Source organism: Cetorhinus maximus, chromosome 10, assembly GCF_964194155.1.
Source record: "Cetorhinus maximus chromosome 10, sCetMax3.hap1.1, whole genome shotgun sequence".
Lineage (NCBI taxonomy): Eukaryota > Metazoa > Chordata > Chondrichthyes > Lamniformes > Cetorhinidae > Cetorhinus > Cetorhinus maximus.
The window spans coordinates 137,116,032-137,136,396 of NC_135888.1; positions in this window are offsets into that span (position 1 = coordinate 137,116,032).

A 20,365-nucleotide genomic window follows, 5' to 3' on the forward strand; every position below is an offset into this window, starting at 1 on the left:
AATTGTTTGTTTTTAATGTACCCAACAAAGTCATGACAACACACCTTGATATTGTGTAGGTTATCAAGTCCAATTGTAACAACATTAGATCCCAATCATGATTTCAGAAAATGTTATCAAAAGCGTTGTTATTTCTCCTGCAGATGGTAGATGAAAGCCTGAAATAAATATTAGCACAAGGAGCTTCAGTCGATGTAAGATTAAACTAGAAACAAGTGCCCATAATGATGGAAGTTTGATGTCTGGGTGAGTGGTAAGGAATCATTGCTTCCTGAACACAGTGCTACATGTAAGACAGGAGAAAGGCTCTTGTAAGATGCTCTTACACTGGACTTTCAACAAATCAGAACTGTTGACTTATGAGTGAGAGGAAGTAAAGCACAGTCTATGAGTCGAAGCAGAGTAATGCAGCCAAGGAACACTACCATCGACTGTTTCACACCTGGAAGGTGAGAAGAAATCCCTCAAAAAAAAAAGGCCGATTGTCCTGGAATCAGAAGCAGCCAAAATAGGAGGTTGTGGAAGTCAGTTAGGTAACTTTGGGCAGAGAGAAATAAAAACTAACAACCAAGGTGCAGAAGCCCGATGGAAGTGAAATGGACAAGCAAATTGCAGAATGAACAACATGGGTACTTCTTCTGGGTTACTGAACTTTGGCTCTGCAGCTGTGGCTGAACAATCTGCTGGAGCTACATCTGTCAAAATTAGCAGCAAAAAAAAGCCATTGAACAATTACAGGAAAAAACAGCTGGTCATGACCATATTGATAGCTGAAGCCCTAAAGATTGGCAGCCATTTAATCACATTATCACATTAGCAGATCTCTCAATACTAGAAGTTACACAAGTGGGAAGCTCCTTATGACAACCTACATGTGAAATAGATGAGAGGTTAAATCAAGATCCCGTCTTCCCTCTCAGAAAAATCCCAGGGCACTGGTTCGAAGAAGGGCACAGAAAGTTTCTTGGGCATCCTTGTCATTTTTTTATGAATTCAGTGCATACATCTCGTAATAAATACAAATTGCAAAACCTTTGTAATAGTGCAACCACATTTCCCTTGTGGATTTGGTCTGCCTGGCACACATCATCTGCCACGTCATTAACACTGCCCCCGCACCCCCACCCTCCACTCTCCGCACCAGAACCCTGCCCCCATCTCTTAGGTCGCTACAGTGAAGCTGCTGTTTCTGCCTGGCTGGTATTTCCCTCTTTTGTGCCCTCTGCCTTGGCAGCGGGAAACCCCACCCGAGATCCTGCCGTACAATCTTGACCCAGGAAAATGAGCCAGGGTCAAGGGCGGGATGGGGCGGGGGTGATGGAAAACCTGCGCTGCAGGAACTATATCCCAAAGAGGATAATCTTGGCTCTAAACTTCAGTGGAGCTGTGGACTTAAAGAGGGAGAGTGTTTATTTCTCAATGTAGACCAATATTAGGCCCCATTCAGTTGACTGTGCCTCCAAGTGGGTTAAATCAAGATAATTTATAAAGATATCAGTGTTTCAGAAATTTTAGGTAATGCAAATTTTGCCAGGTTAGCAGGATACATTACATTGAGACAAAATGTTGTGGACTTGGGATTTTTTTCCTACTTCATTAAATCACATTGAACACGTTATCCAAACTCAGGAGAATTGCCTGATTCCTGTTTATTGTACAGTAGCAAAACTATAAAAGGAGTGTTGATTTTTAAGTATGGGTCTACACCTTTCCATCTTTAAACATTTTGAACATGAGGATATAAGAAATAGGAACAGGAGTAGACCATTCGGCCCCTCAAGCCTGCTCCGCCATTCAATAAGATCATGGTTGACCTTCGTGTTTTTTGATTTTCACATTCTCATCTAACCCCAATAACCTTCGATTTCCTTGCCTAACAAGAATCTATCTACATCTGCCTTAAAAATATTCAATGACCCCGCCTCCACCACCTTCTGAGGCAGAGAGTTCCAAAGTCGCACAACCCTCTGAGAGAAAGAAATTCTCCTCATCTCTGTCCTAAAGGGACGACTCTTAAGGGAGAATTTTCTCCCTATCGGGGGGGTTGTGCGGGGGTGGGCGCACGCGGGCGCGCAGCCGATTGACGCCCCCGATTGGCTGAGCGTCGCCATTTTACGTGGGCGGGCAATTAAGGCCCGGCCAGCATGGCGCATGCGCGTGAAAGTGCTCAGAAATCTCCCTGGGGCACAGAGGTTCCTCGGGGGAGATTACCTTCACTTATAAAACATTGAATAAAGGTAAAAAGAAATTTTAAGGACATGTCCTCTCATGTGAAACTGTCACATGTGCTGGGACATGTCCGTTCATTTTATTAAAAAATTTTCAAACACTTTAAAAGCGTTCATGAAACCTCATTCCACCTGTGGCTGTGGTTCCATTAAAAATGCGAAGGCCGCCTGGTCTTTTTGCCTGCCCCCCGCCAACCTTAAGGTTGGACGGGCAGCTCAGCTAATTGCTTTACTGGCTGTTTAAATGGCCTTAATAGGCCTTTGACAGTTTGGCAGATTCAGCTGCGCCCCCGCTGAACTGAAAATCTAAATGATGCATGGTGATGTCGGGACGCACTCCCGACGTCACCGTGCGTAACTTTGCGTATCGGCGAGCGGGCCCCACCCCCGCTCGCCGAGCCAAAGATTCCACCCCTAATTTTAAAACAGTGTCCCCTAGCTCTGGACTCACTCACAAGAGGAAACATCCTTTCCATGTCACTTTGTCAAGGCCATTCAAGATATTGTAAACTTCAATCAAATCACCCCTCACTCTTCTAAACTCCAGTAGAAACAAGGCCAGTCTGTCCAACATTTCCTTATAAGACAACCCACTCATTCCAGGTATCAATCTAGTAAACCTCTTTTGAACCACCTCCGGTGCATTTATACCCTTCCTTAAATAAGGAGACCAAAACTGCACACAGTATTTGAGGTGCGATCTCACCAATACCCTGTATAACTGAAGCTTAACATCCTTACTTTTATGTTCAATCCCTCTCATAATAAAGGATAACATTCCATTAGCCCTCTTAATTACTTGCTGTACCTGCATGCTAACTTTATGTGACTCATGTACTAGAACATTTAGATTGTCCTGCACCTCAGAATTATGCAGCTGTTCTCCATTTAAGTAATACTCTGCTTTTTTGTTCTTCCTACCAAAATGAAGAACTTCACATTTTCTTACATTAAACTCCATTTGCCAGATCTTTGCCCACTCACTCAGCCTATCTATATCCATCTGCAACCTCCTAATTTCCTCTTCACAACATACTTTCCTACCTATCTTTGTGTCATCTGCAAATTTAGCTGCCATGTCTTCACTCCCCTCATCTAAGTTATTGATGTGAATTGTAAAAAGTTGAGGCCCCAGCACAGACCCCTGCGGGACTCCACTTGTCACATTCTGCCAATCAGAAAAAAGACCCATTTATGCATACTCTCTGCTTTCTGCCAGCCAGCCAATCTTCTATCCAGGCTAATATGTTATCCACTACACCATGCGCTTTCATTTTCCGTAATTATCTTTGTTGTAGCATCTTGTCAAATACCTTCTGTAAATCCAAATACAGTATGTCTACAGGCTCTCCTTATCCACTGCGCATGTTACTCCGTCAACAAACTCCAATAGATTGGTTAAACATGATTTTCCTTTCACAAAACCATGCTGACTCTTCCCTATTGCCTTGAGCCCAGCTCTAAGTGCCCAGCTATAACCCCCTTAATGATCGATTCTAATAACTTCCCCATGACAGACATCAAGCTAACTGGCCTATAATTTCCTGTTTTCTGCCTCCCTCCCTTTTTGAATAGAGGGGTTATATTTGCTACTTTCCAATCTGATGGAACCTTTCCAGAATCTAGCGAATTTTGGAAAATTAACACCAGCTCATCAATTACCTCATTAGCCACCACTTTTAAGACCCCAGGATGTAGTCCATCGGGACCCGGAGACTTGCCAGCCCACAGCTCCATCAATTTGCCTAGTGATTGCCAGCACCATTTCCCTAGTGGTTTCAATTTCATCAAGTTCCTCTCTCCCATTCACCTCCTGATTTGCAGCTATTACTGGAATGTTTTTTGTATCCTCTATAGTGAACACAGGAGCAATATATTTGTTAATTTCTTCCACCATTCCCTATTATCTCCTATTAACTCCCACTGTCACTCTCTAGAAGACCAACACTCACTTTACTTACTCTTTTCCTTTTTAAATGCCTGTAGAAACTCTTGCTATCCATTTTTACATTTCTAGCTAGCTTCTTCTCATACTCTTAATTTCTTTCTCCTGATTAACCTTTTAGTCATTCTCTGCCATTCTTTATATTCTGCCCAATCATCTGTCTTGCCACTCATTTTTGCAGAGTTGTATGCTTTCTCCTTAAGTTTGATGCTTTTCTTAACATCTTTAGTAAATCACGGAGGGTGGGCCCTTCCCTTAGAATTTTTCTTTACAGTAGGAATGTGCTTATTCTGAAAACACTTAAATATCCCCTTAAATGTCTGCCACTGCTTCTCTATTGACCTATTCTTTAGCCTGGTTTCCCAGTTCACTTCAGCCAGCTCAGCTTTCATTCCCACGTAGTTGCCCTTATTTAAGTTTATTGTATTTTATTGTTATTTTAATTGTTTATTTTGCTTGTATTCTCCTTCTCTTGCATCATTCTCACTATTATCAACACCAACAATGCCTAACTTTCTTTAAGCAGCACCTTTAATGCATTTAAACCTCCCAATGTACTTCACAGAAGTGTCATCAAGCATCATTTGACACAAAGCCACCAAAAGGAGATATTCCCACAGATAAACAAAAGAGGATTTTAAGGAGCATCTTTTTCCAAATCATTTCTTCCATGGTTGAACGGCAGAGCAGACTCGATGGGCCGAATGGCCTAATTTCTGCCCCTATGTCCTATGTCTTATTTACAGGACGTAATCATACGTCTGGACATGAGAATCATCTTTTTTTTTTTACTAACCGTGGCTGCTGCTGCAATAACACCTTCCAGGGGCTCAGGATGGAGGAGGGACCCCAGGCCAGGGAGGTAATGGCAGGAGGGGTTTTTTGGGGTGGGGTTTGTGGGAGGAGGGGTGTTGGGGGATCAGCAGCAAGGGCACGGTGATGGCCCTCAGCATTTATTGCCCAACTCTAATTGCCCTTGAGAAGGTGGTGGTGAGCTGCCTTCTTGAACCGCTGCAGTCCATGTGATGTAGGTACACCCACAGTGCTGTTAGGGAGGGAGTTCCAGGATTTTGACTCAGCGACAGTGAAGGAACGGCGATATAATACCAAATCAGGATGGTGAGTGGCTTGGAAGGGAACTTCCAGGTGGTGGTGTTTCCATGTGCCTGCTGTCCTTGCCCTTCTAGATGTTAAAGGGTGTGGGGAGGTAGAGGGACAGAGAGATTTAGGTGAGGGAATTCCGGTGAAGTCCCGATGCACTGACCTTTGTGGGAATTGCCCGGGAAGTTTGATCCTCCGATTGGTAATCCCCCTGTTCCCCGGAACCCTCTGTGAATATCTCCAACTCTGAGTTAGAGACAGAGATTCCAGACAGTCCCAATGTACTTACCTAGATAGTTACCGAGGAAATGTTAGGCATAAAAAATAACTCCTGGGTAACTATCTGGGTAAGCACATTGACCCCCAGACTACACCCTCCTGACCCCTATCCCCTTGATCTGACCTGACCTGACTACCCTCCAATAATCCAACTGCCCCCTGACCTCCCTACTGCCGCCTGACCTGACCAAACCTGACTAACTCGCCAAACCACCAGCTACCTCTCTAATGCCCCGGCTTCCCCTGCTGACAACCTGACTACCCCTGACCCACCTACCCACTCACCCACTTACCCAAATGCCACCTTACCCACCTGCCACCTCACTCATCTGCTACCACACCCATCTACCACCCTACCCACCTGCCACCTCACTCATCTGCTACCATACCCATCTACCACACTACCCATTCACTCATTCATCCATCCATTCCAGGTCAAAATCCTGGAACTCCCTCCCTAACAGCACTGTGGGTGTACCTACACCACATGGGCTGCAGCGGTTCAAGAAGGCAGCTCACCACCACCTTCTCAAGGGCAATTAGGGGTGGGCATTAAACACTGGCCTAGCCCAGCAGCACCCAAATCCCATGAATGAATAAAAAAAATAAATCCACTCACCAATTCATCCATCACCGATTCACTAACATTCACACTGGACGTTTAAACTTAACCTTACGGCAGCCAGTGCCGTATAAAGGGGGCGTGTCTGTTTCCCCCCTGACATTACAGCGCTGCAAGGGAGTTCTCTGAGGTGCGCTGCACTCCGCATTTCTGGGAAAGCCGGGCTCGGAAGACCCAGCAGGAAATGCGGAGCGGCGTAGAGGCATGGAAAGGTTTGCTCGCAATCGCAATCTGACATTGATGGCCATTTGGTGGAAGATGCAGCCAATGTTTTCTATGCCAGTATAAATTGCTGCTCTCATTCATATCGGTGAGCAGGTTTATTGCCTTCCATTGTTATGCAGAATTTACTGAATGGAAACAGGCCATTTGGTTCAACTGTGCAGATGTTTGTGCTCCAAGTAAGCCTCCTCCCACCCTACTTCATCTCACCCGATTGAATTCACCTTTGACTCCCTTCTCCCTCATGTGTTTATCCCAATTCCCTTTAAATGTGTTCCCAGCAACAACAGATTATATTTTATACCACCTTAAGTTAATGAAAATTCCCAAGGCACTTCAGAGAAGCATTCTTAAGCAAAGTGTGAGACAAACCCCTTAAGGAGATATTAGGTCAGGTGGACAACAATTTGGTCAAACAGGTAGGTTTTGAGATGTGTCTCAAAGGAAGAAAGCAAGGTAGAGAGGCAGAGAGGTTTAAGGAGGGAATTTCAGAACTTGGGGCCTGCACAACTGAAGGCATGGCCACCAATGATGAAGCAATTATAATTCAGAATGCACAAATGACAGAATTAGAGAAGCGCAGATATCCCAGAGGGCCGTGGTCTGGAGGAGCTTACAGAGATAGAGAAGGGCAAGGCCATGGAGAAATTTAAAAACAATTTTGAGAATTTTAAGATCAAAATGTTGCTCAGCCGGGAGACAATGTAGGCCAACGAGCACTGGGGTGATAGAGGAACAGGACTTGCCATGAGTTAAGACAGAGGCCGCAGCGTTTGGGATGACCTCAAGTTTACGGAGGGTAGAATGTGGGAGACCAGCTAGGACTGCATTGAAGTAGTCAACTTCTCTTCTCCCAAAATATTTAATTGTTTACCTCAGTAAGAGAGCTGAGAACATTTCCCGACAAAATTCCATCGCACTGCCTTGGACCCCCTTGTGGTTAGATCTGTGGTGTGACTTTCCTCTGTTTGGAAAGACAAACCCCCTGACTTAGTGCCTCACCTTCAACATCCAGCTCAGACTGGGAGCTCTCTGTGTTAGTAGTAATAAGGTGTGAGTCTAGTCTTTATCATTATGAAGCGTTCGTAAATGTAGATGTGGAAAAAAAGGTTTCCACTTGTAGCTGAGACCAAAATTAGAGGCCCTAAATATAAAATAGTCATTAATAAATCCAATAGGGATTTACTAGATTAATACCTGGAATGAGTGAGTTGTTTTATGAGGTTAGACAGATTGGGGTTTTTTCCACTGGAGTTTAGAAGAGTGAGGGGTGGCTTGGTTGAAGTACATAAGATCCTGAACGACATTGACAAGGTGGACATGGAAAGGATGTTTCCTCTTGTGGGTGAGTCCAGAGCTAGGGGACGCTGTTTTAAAATTAGGGGTTGCCCTTTTAAAACAGAGATGAGAAGAACTTTTTTCTCTCAGAGGGTTGTGCGACTTTGGTACTCTCTGCCGCAGAAGGTGGTGGAGATGGGGGTCATTGAATATATTTAAGGCGGAGGTAGATAGATTCTTGTTAGGTAAAAGAATCAAAGGTTATCGGGAGTAGATGGGAATGTGAAACTCGAAACACAAACAGATCAGCCATAATCTGAATGAATGGTGGCCTTGAGGGGCTGAGTGGCCTACTTCTGCTCCGATTTCACACGTTCATTCGTATGTTCAAATTCAGGAAAAACTTCTTGTTAGAGAGTGATTAGAATGTGGAACTCGGTACTGCAGGGGGTGGTCGAGGTGAATATTATAGATCAGGTCAGTGGCTAGGAATCCTGCGATCAGTAATTCACCTCCTGACTCCTCAAAGCCTGTCCACCATCTACAAGGCACAAGTCAGGAGTGTGATGGAATACTCCCCACTTGCCTGGATGAGTGCAGCTCCCACAACACTCAAGAAGCTTGACACTATCCAGGATAAAGCAGCCCACTTGATTGGCATCACATCCACAAACATTCACTCCCTCCACAACCGATGCACAGTGGCAGCAGTGTGTACTATCTACAAGGTGCACTGCAGGAATTCACCAAGGCTCCTTAGACTGCACCTCCCAAACCCATAACCACTAACATCTAAAAGGACAAGGGCAGCAGATAAATGGGAACACCACCACCTGGAGGTTCCCCTCCAAGTCACTCACCATCCTGACTTGGAAATATATCACTGTTCCTTCACTGTCGCTGAGTCAAAATCCTGCAACTCCCTCTCTAACAGCACTGTGGGTGTACCTACACCACATGGACTGCAGCGGTTCAAGAAGGCAGATCACCACCACCTTCTCAAGGGCAACTAGGGATGGGTAATAAACACTGACCCAGGCAGTGAAGCCCACATCTGTGAATGAATAAAAAAAATGAATTAAAAAAATGTATCTAAGGGGAAGCTGAATAAGCAAATGATGGAAAAAGGAATAGCAGGCTATGGTGACAGGGTGAGATGATGAGGGGTGGGAAGCATAAATGCTGGTATAGACTAGTTGGGCTGAATGACCTGTTTTTGTGCTGTAGATTCGATGTAACTTGATATAACTGTGTCAATTATGCTGCAAATAATTGAAATACTATTGTCTTCCCTCTTTCGTGAACACCTTTGAAGTTTAATACAGTGGGACCTACATCAAGATTAAGCAACCAGATGCTAATCTTGTTACACCCACTGGTTAAATAAATAATCAGGTTAGAATCTTAATGTAACAAACCTCAACTGGCTTATGCAGTTAACATTGACTCAAACTGACAAGTCACTTTTGGTAGTGATTGTAGACAGTTTATAGGATGGAAGCCCCTATTGGATTAATTCAGAAAGCCTAAAATTAGCCACTTTTGCTGATTTAAAATTTAAGGAATCAATTCCAATGCAGGAAACACACACACAGTACAAGATGCATGAAACGTCCCTGTTAGGGACATTTGCTACTGTTGGGGAAGGATGGCTGTGTTCACTGTATGTAGTCGCTTCACAGCTGGTTCAAAAAGGAGGTCTTCGCCAATATCCCTGCTAAACTGCACGTGTGCCTGGCCACTCTGAGCAGCCAGGAAAGCACAGCAATCCTTGTCCCCACGTTACATTTCAAGTCCATTAAATTAAGTGCAGTTAAAATTGAATCTATTAAATTTAAAGTTACCACGCATTGAAATAAATTGGCAGCACACAGACACACAAGTTTTCAGGGGTGCTCCATCACTAAGGGGGTCACCTTCGATCGTGGCTGAAAATGAGCATTGGGGGTGCACATTGTGGGGTATAAGCAACAAATGGACACCAACTTCATGCTGCCTGCTCATTTCAACGATTTCAGTCTCCCGCCAGTACTAACTGCATTGCTGATTGGCTGGGAACAGCAGCAAGGCAGGTGACAGGGTACAAAATCACGAGTGGCTCACTGAAAGCCCTAGCCTGCACCTCTTAAACAAGGAGGTGCATTGTGTCTGCAGCAGCAGCTGGCAGGACTGCAGGAAGTGAATCTGATCTAGGATGCAATGAAGAATGACACAACATGAGAAGGGCTAGGCTGCAATGTTTGCAAACACTACGCTGGAGACCTCAGTGGAAGAAGGAGAAAGGAGGGAGGAGAGATGCCCTGTGTCCACAGGGAAGCAGCAGATCCTCCAGACACACACTCAGAAGTCAGCAGGAGCATATAGGCATGGAGAGCAATGTTAGGAGTCAAGACCTGAGTACATAATATTAGACATTACAAAAGGCATGATGAGCATTGTTATGAAGGGCTGTTACACTTGTCACTATTGAGAGGCACCATTGATGTTCTAAATAGTAGACTGACGTATTTGACAATCATATGTCTAGACATGAGAATCATCTTTTTTTTTAACTAACCATGGCTGCTGCTGCAATAACACCTTCCAGAGGCCCAGGATGGAGGAGGGACCCCAGGCCAGGAAGGTAATGGCAGGAGGGGTTTTGTGGGATGGGGTTTGTGGGAGGAGGGGTGTTGGGGGATCAGCAGCAAGGGCAAGGTGATGGCCCTCAGCGACGCACCCCTCCCCCTTCCTGATGTCCAGTCCCTCGATCAAGCACTGACTTTGATTGAGGACCCCCCCACCCCACACTGTCGCCTGCAATGTCAGGAGACCATAAGCAGGCCTCACAGTTTTACCAACCGCGCATGCTGCATGTCAACAGACCCACCCGCCACTGGGTTGATATCAATAGCGGAGATGTGAGGCCCTTAAGTGGCCATTAATTGCCCATCTAAAGGCCTCAATTGGCAGCGGGGTGGGGAGTCCGACCATGAGCCTTCCTGTCCCTGGGGCTTTCCTTCCACAAACATGTTTTAATTGCCCTTCATTTATTCATAAATGTCCACTCTTTGGCTCAAATTGGGAATCTTTGGAGAGATGGCTCATTGATGAAGCAGCTGAAGATGGTTGGGCCGAGGACACTACCCTGAGGAACTCCTGCAGGGATGTCCTGGAGCTGAGATGACTGACCTCCAACAACCACAACCATCTTCCTTTGTGCTAGGTATGACTCCAACCAGTGGGGAGTTTTCCCCCTGGTTCCCATCGAATCCAGTTTTTCTAGGGCTCCTTGATGCCACACTCAGTCAAATGCTGCCCTGATGTCAAGGGCAGTCACTCTCACCTCACCTTGGGAGTTCAGCTCTTTTGTCCATGTTTGAACCAAGGGTATAATGAGGTCAGGAGCTGAGTGGACCTGGCAGAGCCTAAACCGAGCATCAGTGAGCAGGTTATTGCTAAGCATTGCCATTTGCTAGCACTGTAATGAGCCCTCCCATTACTTTACTGATGATCAAGGGTGGACTGATGGGGCAGTAATTGGCTGGGTTGGATTTGCTCTGCTTTTTGTGTACAGGACATACCTAGGCAATGTTCCACATAGCCGGGTAGATGCCACTGTTGTAGCTGTGCTGGAACAGCTTGGCTAGGGGTGCGGCAAGTTCTGGAGCACAAGTCTTCAGCACTATTGCCAGAATATTGTCAGGGCCCATAGCCATGCAAACTCTAACCTGGTCGTGTTTGTAAGATTGTAGAACCTGGGGGAGCTCATTCTGCCTGTCAAGCCTGTTTCAGTAGATCAGGTTGGTCTCTGTTCACCTTGGTCCCACTCAGTATCCTTGCCTAACCAAAATCTATCAATCTTAACTTTGAAATTTTGACCTCGAGACTCAATAGCTTTTTGGGGGAGTGAGTTCCAGATTCCCACCAGCCTTTGGGTGAAGAAATGCTTCTTGACATCTCTGAAAGGCCTAGATCTAATTTTAAGCTTTATGCCTTCTTGTTTGGACTGTCCCACCCGAGTGTCTCACTCTCTACCCCATCAAATCATTCAATCACCTTAAAAACAGGGGGCGCAGTAGCATAGTGGCTAATGTTTCTGAGCTGGTAATCCAGAGCCTGGATAGGGATCCAGGGACATAAGTTCAAAACCCACAACAAGCAGCTGGGAAATTTAAATTCAGTTAATGAATAGATCTTGAATGAAATGCTAGTAATTATTATAAACCCACAAGATTGCTGTCCTTACCTGTTTGGGCCTTTATGTGACTTTAGAGCCACACCATGTGGAAATGGTTGAGAAAGCCTATCAGTTATATCAAACTGCTACAGGATAAAACCCTACTGTGGCTGCATGTACATCACATGGACTGTCCCAGTGCAGAAAGATGGCTCACCACCCACATTCTCAAAGGCAATTAGGGATGGGACATAAGTGCTGGCCTTTCCAGTGCCGCTCACATCCCAAGAATGAATATTTTACAAAATCACCTTGATCAGCCCGCCCCTTAATCTTCAATACTAAACGGAATATAAGTCCAAGTCCACACAGCCTGCCCTCATAATTCCCCATCTGCGCACTTTTTGTAATGGAGGTTTTCAATGCTTGTATCATTTAATCTCTTCTGTTTCTGTCCCCATGCGCAGAATGGTGTTGCAAAGTCATAAATATCTGATTGACGTGTCTCTATCTCAACGAGTCCGCAGCTATCCGCACATTTTGTCACTCTTTGTCTGCTTTAAGTACAGAAGCCTCTGTTATTCAGCTTTCCTAGTTCCATTTAAGCTACTGGAATGTCTGACGTCTCCCTTCATATGATTGAAGCTGATGTAGGAACAGAGTGAGGCACGATATTAAACTTAATGGAATACAAGCCAAGTTTAACATTGTTTTCCCACTTCCACAGTCACTCAAAAACTGTGCAAGTGTATGATAAATTTATAATTAGCTTCATTACATATTCAGTAGCTCTTTTCATTAGCAGATATAGAATGAATTCAATAATTGCAGAAACAGGCTGTAATCCATTTTGTCCAGGCTGGCGTATGTGAACTTAAGGCATCAAAAATTAAAAACCTACATTACGATAAATTCTCTCTCAATATATTCTAGTATTCATAAAGCATTCATGAGATGTGACAAGCAATTGGCTGAATGGGAGCAAAAACTGGCTGTGCTGCCATCTTTCGGTTAAGAGCTTTAATGGCTGGTCACAGGACTGGGTGACGCGCCATCACAGAATCACAGAATCTTTACAGTGCAGAAGGAGGCCATTTGGCCCATCGAGTCTGCACTGGATCACTGAAAGAGCATCCTACATAGTGCCACTCCCCTGCCTTATCCCCGTAACCCTGCACATTCTCTCTTTTCAGGTAGCAATCCAATCCCCTTTTGAATGCCTCGATTGAACCTGCCTCCACCACCCTCTCGGGAAGGTTGTTCCAGCCTTCATCCACCCTCTGGGTGAAAAAAAATTTCCTTACATCACATTTACTCCTTTTGCCAATTATTTTGAACTAGATTACAAAAGTAGGGAGCTCATGTTGGAGTTGTATAGAACCTTGGTGAGGCCACAGCTGGAGTACTGTGTGCAGTTCTGGTCGTCACATTATAGGAAGGATGTGATTGCACTGGAGGGGGTGCAGAAGAGATTCACCAGGATGTTGCCTGGGATGAAACCATTAAGTTATGAAGAGAGGTTGGATAGACTTGGGTTGTTTTCATTGGAGCAGAGAAGACTGAGGGGTGACCTGATCGAGGTGTACAAAATTATGAGGGGCATGGACAGGGTGTATAGAGAGCAGCTGTTCCCCTTAGTTGAAGGGTAAGTCACAAGGGGAACATAATTTCAAGGTGAGAGGCAGGAGGTTTAGGGGGAATGTGAGGAAAAACTTTTTTACCCAGAGGGTGGTGACAGTCTGGAATGCACTGCCTGGGAGGGTGGTGGAGGCAGGTTGCCTCACATCCTTTAAAAAGTACCTGGATGAGCACTTGGCACATCATAACATTCAAGGCTATGGGCCAAGTGCTGGTAAATGGGACTAGGTAGGTAGGTCAGGTGTTTCTCACGTGTTGGTGCAGACTCGATAGGCCGAAGGGCATCTTCTGCACTGTGTGATTCTGTGCCCTCAGCTCCTCACTACTTACCCTGTCCATACCCCTCAGAATCTTGAATACCTCTATCAAGTCTCCTCTCAGTCTTCTTTTTTCCAAGGAAAACAGTCCCAACCTCTCCAATCAATCCTCATAGCTATCTTTATCCCTGGAATCATTCTTGTAAATCTCCTCTGTACTCTTTCCAATGCCTTCACATCCTTCCTCAAGTATGGTGCCCAGAACTGCACGCAGTACTCCAGGTGAGGCCTAACTAGTGCCTTATACAAGTTTAACATGACCTCCTTACTCTTGTACTCAATGCCCCTACTAATAAAACCTAGGATACCATATGCTTTATTAACTGCTTCATCAACATGCCCTGCCATCTTCAATGACTTATGTACATATACACCAAGGTCTCTATGTTCCTGCACCTCCTTTAGAGTTTCTCCTTTTATTTTACACTCTCTCCACATTCTTCCTGCCAAAATTAATCACTTCACACTTTTCTGCATTGAACTTCATCTGCCACTTGTCTACCCAATCCACCAACATGTCTATGTCCTTTTGAAGTTCAAGAGTATCCTCATCACAATTGACAACACTTCCAATCTTTATATCATCTGCAAATTTTGAAATCATGCCCTGCACACCACAGTCTAGGTTATTAATATATATCAAGAAGACCAAAGGCCCCAACACTGATCCCTGGGCAATTCCACTACAAACCTTCTTCCAATCTGAAAAAACAGCCATTTATCACTACTCTCTGTTTCCTGTCACACAGCCAATTTCTTATGCAAGTACATACTTTCCCTTTTATTCCATGAGCTAGCATTTTGTTCACAGGTCTGCTGTGTGGCACTGTATCAAATGCCTTTGAAAATCCATGTGTATCACATCAACAGCATTGGTCTTAACAGTCTTCGCTGTTATCTCCTCACAAAACTCCAGCAAGTTAGTTAAACATGATTTTTCCTTAATGAATCCTTGCTGGCTTTCCTTTTATCCCATGCTTCTCTAAGTGACAATTGATTTTGTCCCAAGCTATAGTTTCCAGCTCTTTCCCTGCTACTGAAGTCAAACTGACTGGTCTGCAGTTGCTGGCTTTATCCTTGCATCCCTTTTTGAACAAGGGTGTAACAGTTGCAATTCTCCAGTCCTCTGGCACCATCCTTGTGTCTAAGGAAGACTGGAAGATTATCACCAGTGCCTCTGAAATTTCCACTCTCACCTCCCTCAGTATCTATGGATGCAACTCATCCGGTGCTGTTAAGGTAGCCTTTCTAACACCTCCTCCTCCTCAATTGTAAATACTTTAAGTGTACCAGTTACCTCCTCTCTCATCTCGGCCTGGGTAACATCTTCTTGCTTTGTAAAGACAGATGCAAGGTACTCATTTAATACCTCCGCTATTTCTCCTGCCTCCACATGTAAGTCTCCTCTTGTACCCCTAATTGGCCCTACCCTTTCTTTTACCATCCTTTTATTATTTACATGCATATAGAAGACCTTGGGATTCCCTTTTATGTTAGCTGCCGGCCGCTTTTCATACTCCCTCCTTGCTTTTCTGATTAGCCTTTTTCACTTCCCCTCTGGTCCTTCTATATTCAGCCTGATTCTCCATTGTATTTTCTACCTGACATCTGTCATACGCGCACTTCTTCCTTTTCACCTTCACCTCCATCACTCTCATCCAGGTTTATTTGGCCTACCTTTCCTCTTCAAGGGAATATACCTCGACATTGCCTGCAATACTGTTTCTTTGAAGATGGCCCATTGTTCAGCCACTGTCTTTTCCACCAACATTTGATTCTAACTCACTTGACTCAGATGCATTCTCATCCCATCGAAGTTGGCTTTCCCCCGATTAATTATCCCTGCTCTGGATTGTTCCTTGAGCTTCCCCATGGCCAACCTAAACCTTATGGTACAATGGTCACTGTCTCCTAAATGCTCTCCCACTGTTATTTTATCCATTGGGCCAACTCATTCCCCAGAACCAGGTCCAACAGTGCCTGGCCTCTCATGGACCAGAAGCGTACTGATGCAGAAAATTATCTTGAACGCACTCCAGGAACTCTCGCACTTCTCATCCCTTTGCAATATTCCTATGCCAGTCTATATTTGGATATTTGAAGTCCCCCATTATAATTGTTCCATAATTCAAGCACCTCTCCGTAATCTCTTGGCAAATTTGTCTTACGACATCTCTTCCACTACTTGGTGGTCTATAAACGACACCGATCAATGTTACTGCACCTTTTTAATTCCTTACCTCGAGCCAGAGAGGTTCTGTCCTTGACCCCTCTGGAACATTGGCCAGAATTTTTCACTTGGCGTACGGGTGTGCGCCCGATATGCTCGAGCATAAAATGAGGCGCGATGACATCGTGTGAGGCCCAAAATCAACTAACTGATTGGAACTTTGCGCTGCCCGTCCAACTGTTCGGTTGGCGGGCGGGCGGGCGAAAGGGCCAAGCGGCCTTTGCATTTTTGGTGAAAACTCATCCTCGGGCGGGATGAGGTTTCGACCACTGGTTAAAAAGTATAAAAACTGTTTACACCCATGTTTAACCTGTCCCTGCTCATGTGATAGAGTCTCAAGAAGGGGCATGTTTTCATTATTTTAAAAATCTTTGTTTTTATTGATTAAAAATCTTCAGCTCCGTGAGGCAGCTCTGTGCCTCAGGGGGCTTTTATCATGTGCACCTGCGTGAACTTCACCGCCCGCGCCCCTCCTGTCCCCACCCCGGCAGTGCTGAGCGCTGCAGCGCGTGTTTCATGCTGGCTGCCCGTTACTTGGCCAGATGGCTTGTAATCGCGGGCGGGGCACATTCGCAAGCGGCGTTCGGTCTCCTGGCCACTCCCGGACCCGCCCGCCGTGCCCGCCCGATGAGGGCAAAATTCTGCCCATCCTCCCTCTCCAGAGCTGTAATACCATTCTTAATCAACAAGGCCACTCCCCCGCTTTACTCCCTTTCCTGCCTCTCTTAAATACCCTTGTGTCCAGGAATATTTAACGCCCAGTCCTGCCCTTCATGAGCCAGGTCTCTGTTGTAGTAATAATATCATAGTTGCATTTGTCATCCTGTGCTTGTAGTTCACCAATCTTATTAACCACACTCCGCGCATTCACATACACGCACATTAATCCTGATTTAGGCTTTTTAACACTCCCCCTTGCTCTGACCCCATCTAATGGCTTCCTATAGCCTACACTGGTTCTATCAAACTCTCCAAGTATTCTATTTACCTTGATATTACTCTCTGGTATATCCTCCTTATCAGTTAATCATTCTCTATTTCCCACGGCCAGTTTTTCTACTCTCCTCTCTGAATTTCCCCTCTCTGAATTTCCCATCCCCCTGCCAATCTAGTTTAAACCCTCCCCATCAGCACTAGCAAACCTCCCCATGAGAACATTAGTCCCAGTCCTGTTAAGGTGTAGCCCATCCTTCTTGTACAGGTCCCGCCTGCCCCAGGACCGATCCCAATGCCTCAGAAATCTAAAGCCCTCCCTTCTACTCCATTTCTCCAGCCATGTGTTGAACTGCTCAATCTTCCTATTCTGATGCTCACTAGCACGCGGCACTGGGAGTCATCCTGTGATTACTGCTTTTGAGGTCCTGCTTTTCAATTCCCTTCCTAACTCCCTAAAATCTGCTTTCAGGACCTCATCCCTTTTCCTGCCTATGTCATTGGTCCCAATATGGACCATGACTTCTGGCTTCTCACCCTCTCCCAAAAGAATGTCCTGCAGCTGCCCTGTGACATCTTTGACTCTGGCACCAAGGAGGAAACATACCATCCTGGAGTCACATCCACGGCCACAGAAACGCCTGCCTGATCCTCTGGACACCTTTGAGGGAGATCAGAGGCCCTTTGTGATTTTTAAAAGTAGTCACGAATGTGCATTGGAATTTCCAAGCTCATTCGAACTATCAAAAGGAACCGTCAAATTGTCAAGGTATTTAAAACTCCTGCACTTTAAATGTTTGGGAAAAAAATAACTGTCTGCAATGTTTTTATAAAAAATAATGCTTTCTATTTCACTCTGTCTTTTGACATAATCCTGAGAGCGGTCTTTACTGGATTAGTGCTGCATGACTGCTTTCACAACCTTCCATTATTACAGTGGGTGCTTCGCAGTTCACAGTTTGATTGGCAGCCTGGGGTGGTTATAGATTCAATGAAGTGGGACTATGAATTCTAATGTTAATTTTTATAAGGGATTAAAGGAAATTAAATATAATGATGTTTTTATCAGTGAGAATGTTTTTGTTTTGAAATAGTGAATTCTTCAATAGACACTTAATAACTTTATTTTATCACATCCCAGCATGGGTCCTGAAGTCTGCCTGTGGTATACACTGGGTGACTTGTCAACGTGTAAAGGCAAAGGTTGGTGGTGGGGGCATGGGTTGGCATGGGTTAGCACTAAGTTGGCATAAGGGTTATAAAGGACCATGGGGGATAGGTAGAGAGGCAAAGGTTGGCATAGAGGGTATGCAGGGCCATGGGGCTTGGGGGCATGAGGTGACATGGGTTGGTATAGATGGGGCCTGGGGATTGTGAGGGGTGGGTGTGAGGTGTGAAGGATGTAGGGCTGGTTCTTGTTGTATTGTTTCTTTTTAGAACTTCCACACCGTGCCTCTACAATGAAGCAGGCCTTCCACCTCTGCACCTGGCAGCCTCCGCACTGTTTCTGGTGTTGCCCACCACGACTCCCATAAAACTCGCACCCACCCCCCACCCGCCCCACCCCTGGAATGGAAATCCAAAGTCCCGGGCACTTTCTCCCAGATTGGGTTTGCGGAGTAGGAAATTATCCCGAATCTGTGCTCGTGACCCAGGAGCGAAAATTCAGGCTGAGGAGTGGACAGACAAACCATACCTGTAGAGTATAAATATTTCACCCCTTGATATCTTGAGAGTCTCCCGGCAGCAGTCCTGTTCCTGTTCAGGAGGGAATCTCAACAGGACCTTGTGACCTCAGCAAGGTCTCACTCATTTAACATGCAGACTTTTTCTACACTTCCAGTTCATCCATGAAAACGTCACCAGTAAACATCAATCCCTAAACCAAGAAGCTTGGAACTGGTTCATAGCATCATGGAACCTTGCAGCACAGAAACAGGTCATTCGATGCATCATGCCTCTCTGAAAGAGCTATCCAATTAGCCCCATTCACTCTTCTCTTGCTACATAGCCTCACATTCTTTCAACTTCGTCTGCAGGTAATTATCCAATTCCCTTTTGAAAGTTATTATTGAACCTGCTTCCATCCCCTCGCAGGTTTCATTTCACTTTGTGAAATAAACAATCTCCTGATGTAGCTGATTCTTTTGCCAGTCACTTTCTCTCTGTATCCTGTGGTTTACTGAGCCTTCTGCTACTGGAAACTGTTTCTCCCTAAACCCATCATCATTTTCAACACATTTCCTACAGGGATATGCTTCTAACCAGCAAGAATTAAGATAAAGGGGAACCTTAACCCCCTAGACGTTGCTGGATCTGGAGATGTACTGCTTTCCCTCGGCCATTGGGTTTTGGATGTTTTCATCTTACTCTCTGGTCCACTCGTATGTATTAATTCACAATTTTTGCAATCAACATGAATTGCAAAAGCATCAGATTTTGCTTAAAAAAGAGACGTGCGTTTATATAGTGCTTTTCACAACCACGAGGTATCTCAAATCACTTTACAGCCAATGCTGTACTTTTCGAATTGTGGTCACTGTTGTACCACAGGAAACGCAGAAGCCAATTTGCAATCAGTAAGCTCTCATAAACAATAATGTGATAATGACCAGGTGACCTGCTTTTGTGATGTTGATTGAGGGATAAATATTGGCCAGGACACTTCCCCTGCTCCCCTCCAACATAGAATGAGCTCTTTTACATGCACCAGAGCAGGTGGGTGGGACCTTGGTTAACATCTCATCCAAAAGACAGCACCCCCCAACAGCGCGATACTCCCTCGGTCCTGCTAAAGGGCATCAGTTTTGACTTTTGCACTCAAGTTCTGGAGAGGTATATGAACCCAGGACCTTGCAGCTAAACAGTAAGAGTGCCACTCACTGTGCCACAGCTTACACATAATGATCGTACATTCAACGGACACTTATTAGTCATAAAACGTTCCAAATGAAGCAATCTTTGATAGTTAATTAAAAAAAAATCCTTGCTAGAGTGAATGACATACAGAGAATGTTGTATTTTCCAATTATAGAGGAAATAATTGTGAAGCATTGCACCCTTGAAAACACACACTGATGGATTGACCATGCTAAATGAATTTTTAACTAGGTTTTAGGATGAGTTTGTGATCCATGGTGCTATTATCAATTGAAGCAATATATTTATTAACAAAAACAATTACTGTACCATAATCATTAGTGTTTTTATCTATGATAGTGAAGTCTGAAAAAATGACAAGTTATTCGAATTAAAATATATTGCGTCTTTTATGATCTCAGGAAATGCTGAAATACTTCATAACTAATGAAATACTTTTGAAGTGTACTGGAGGGAAAGTGTGTGCACACCAAGTTCCCACAAGCGGCAATGAGATAATGATCAAATTTTAAGGATGTTATTTGAAGGATAAA